This window comes from Mus caroli, chromosome 10, assembly GCF_900094665.2.
Source record: "Mus caroli chromosome 10, CAROLI_EIJ_v1.1, whole genome shotgun sequence".
NCBI lineage: Eukaryota > Metazoa > Chordata > Mammalia > Rodentia > Muridae > Mus > Mus caroli.
In genome coordinates this window covers 78,933,648-78,937,039 of record NC_034579.1, presented here as the reverse complement: position 1 = coordinate 78,937,039, position 3,392 = coordinate 78,933,648, and the positions used below count along the sequence as shown (strand labels likewise).

The following is a 3,392-nucleotide window of genomic DNA, read 5'->3' as shown; positions in this document are numbered from 1 at the left end:
GACTTGTCTTTCTTCTTTCCTGATAAGGGCACTTTGTTTACAACTGCAGACCCAACAGCTGTCACACCTCCAGCCACAGCAGACACGCCTCCTTTCACCAGCCCTATTCCCATGGAAGGCACAGTTGTAACAGCTGTTTTGGTCACTTCCAGACTCTTTCCACCAATCCAAGCCACACCACCAATGGTGGCACCAACAGCTCCCTTTGTAGCACTAAAGATACCTCCAGTCACATGAGACAACATTCCTGGCTGCTGCTGCAGGTGATCTTTCATTGACTCTTCTGGGGGTTCATCACTAAGGTAAGATGGAATTTCTTGACTTTTATCTGCCTGATTCATGATCACCGCGGGGTCGAGGCCGGGAGCTGCCGCCGGGGCGGAGGGAGCGGTGGCACCTAGGACAGCAGAAGCGGCCGGGGCAGCAGAGGCCTTGATGCGGCCCTGGGCGGCTAAGGGATCTAGATGCTCTTCTCGGGCTAAGAAGTCGGAAGACTCTCCGTGCGAGGCAGCGAGGCAGAGGCAGAGGCGGCTTCTGGCTGCGGACGAGGCGCCTCTCTAGAGACATTTTTATGTCTAAAACAGTTACAGGGCTGTTCACATGTGACCATTCCCAGTTTTTGACCTTAGTTATCAAGATCAGTGGCCTCATTCATAACCTAGAAGGAATGTCTTCTCATAAATTCGTTCTAAACCTATTTTCTTTTCCTGGTGCAATTAGCTTGTGACACAGACTTTATTTGTAGCCTTTATTTTTCGTGGGGGGGCGGGGGTGCTTAAAATTACTTGAATCAGTTCAGGAGTTCGATAAAATCATTGCCAGGAATCATAAACTCATTTTTCAGCAAAAAGCATTATTACATGAAAGTATACCTTCATATTGATTCTGCAGGACATCTGCCCAGGAAACATTAGGCTATGGCAGATAAATGAGTGATATAACATTAGCAGGGAAACCATATCAGCAACAAGGGGCAATCCTGGTACAAAGTCTCTGGGGTCCAGGATGCTTCAGGGCACATCCATTGCAGCCATGCAAAATGGTAGGCCATCTCCAGAAAACTCACTTTCTTGTCTTAGCCTTCCCTGCACAGCTTTTGCCACTTATCCTTCTGGAAGAATAAGCACAAATAAAAGTTGGCCTACAAGGTGCCTTGGTCAGTGTTTTATCACAGAAATATAGAAATAAATAGCACACTTGTCTCAGACCATATGATCGTATAGCTTCCACTATTTCCAGTAAGTTCCACTTCCTTGTTCCTGCTGGCTTCTTCAGGTCAAGATCCCCTTCATGCTGGCCTTCTGATCTTTCTCCAATGATGATCCTCAGTTTCCTCTTTTGGCTTTCCGGACCATTCCTACAGAAAAATTCTACATAGAGAGTTGCAAATCAGATCTTGAGATAGTACAGGGAAGGATCCAATCGGCTCTGCATCTTCTCTCTCCCAGGAGCCTTGCTATAAATTCCCAGAAGCCAATTCATTCTTCTGTCCAGAAATTGGAGCTCTGTTCTCACCCATATGGGTATTTCAGTTCCTAGAGACCCCACTAAGTGTCAGAGTCATCCATGGTCTTCTCATCTGGTGAAGGCAGTTTTGTAGATGGGGATCATCTCAGGGTATCCAGGAGCCTGTGGTAGCTATACAGTGATCTGGGAACTACATTTCACCCTCTATTAAGACTCTTGGGATTAGAAAGAGTTTGTGTGGATGCTCCACACAAGATGAGGTGGGGTACCCCACAGAAGGATTTTATGCATTGGTGTAGCTGAATTCCGGCTGTTACAGGGGTTTTTAGGATAATTAGGGCAGATGAGCTCAGGGAATTGAACTGGCTTGTGAGAGGCCACCAGAAGGCAAGGAGCCAAGTTGCATTGTGTCAGCCTCTTCCACAGCTGGTGGTTGGGAAGTGGGTAAAATACTACCTTGTCCTGACTCCACATTGTGTCACTTAGATGCTTTTCAGCACTCACCAACAGCCATGATTGCCCTGGAAGCATACTCGTGATTTCTATGACACAGCCAATGGCCTAGATGTGTTGACCAAAATAATTAATGCTTAAAGAAATAGCAGAGGAATAAGGCTAAAATTATTGTCATGTTGTATCTGAAGTAACTCCTATGATCTGCTAAGACCAAATGCAGCAAAGTCATTCTGATCCCATCTAGCACTTATGTAATTGTGGTTTGTGCCATTAAGAAGGCCACCCCTGAGCTTCAGCACCGGGGTAGTCCCAGGTGTTAGCTCACTCCTAGACACTAGTCAAAAACTAAAGACCTTTTGCACTCCTAATTAGCATGGATGCCTGTATCTTTCTTACATAGTTTATTTCACTTCCAATAGAGGCTATGAGTGACATGAGGGCATTATTTAAGGAATTGTTTTAGTACAACTCACCTATTTCAGGAAGCCTCTTTGTGGAGAAGCTTTCAACTCAGGGGCAGTAAACTCCTTGATACCCTAACAGGTACTATGTTTTGACTCTACAATGCCCTCCATGGACTCAAATGTTTTTACACTGAGATTCATCTTGGTAAGACTACATTGGAGACTGTGCATTTTTTGAGACAGGATCGGACCTATCATGAGAGGGTTGTTGGGCAAAAGTATTGACAGTAATATGGTCTTTGGGCCCACTTTCTGATCCCTGATTTGTCAAGACATGACTGAGTCATGGGATACCTGGTACTACCACAGACTGTCTCGCCAGTTGCTATGTTCTCTGCATCATGACAGATGAACTCTCATAAAACTAATCCAAAATAAATATGACTTGTATTAAGCTGTTTCTGTTAAGTGATCACTGTTGCAAGAGAAACACAGAAACTTAGTATCAGAAAAGAGCATCCTCTATAGTTTAGCACAGAATCTCAGAATCAGCCCTTTCAGAACTCAAGACAGAAAGATTAAAATCTTGAGTAAGTATCAGTTGTGTGATGAGCTAACAAATATACACATCTTAATTTTCCAAACTCTACAAAAATGAACCACATAATGTATTGTATGATACTGCTGTAAGGTAGTATTACTAAATAGTGTCTGTATTCTTAATTCACTATACTGCATCTGTATAGGCTGCCATTCTGATTTCTCAAGCTTTTGTAGGTTTTTCTTATTTGGAAACACCTTTTTTCTGTCATTGTGGGTTCTAGATTAAATTATTTTGCTGATTCTTTATTCTGATTTAAAGAATCCTCTAATCTCTGTTCTATGGCCTTCTATCTAACACTTATTTATTTATTTATTTATTTATTTATTTATTTATTTATTTTGTAGGCTTCTTTTTCTCTGAGTCTGTTTTATTCTGATCTCTCTCTTTTTTTTTAATTTTTTATTGGGTATTTTCCTCATTTTCATTTCCAATGCTATCCCAAAAGTCCCCCATACCCCCCC

The 3,392-nt window shown here is 42.7% G+C and overlaps 1 protein-coding gene and 1 pseudogene across 1 annotated transcript in view; both read right to left on the bottom strand.

The window, feature by feature from the left end:
• Positions 1–368, bottom strand: part of LOC110303385 — a 13,909-nt pseudogene extending 13,541 nt beyond the window's left edge.
• Positions 1–3,392, bottom strand: part of Tmem263 (transmembrane protein 263) — a 66,771-nt gene that overhangs the window by 27,550 nt on the left and 35,829 nt on the right. The window lies entirely within an intron of this gene.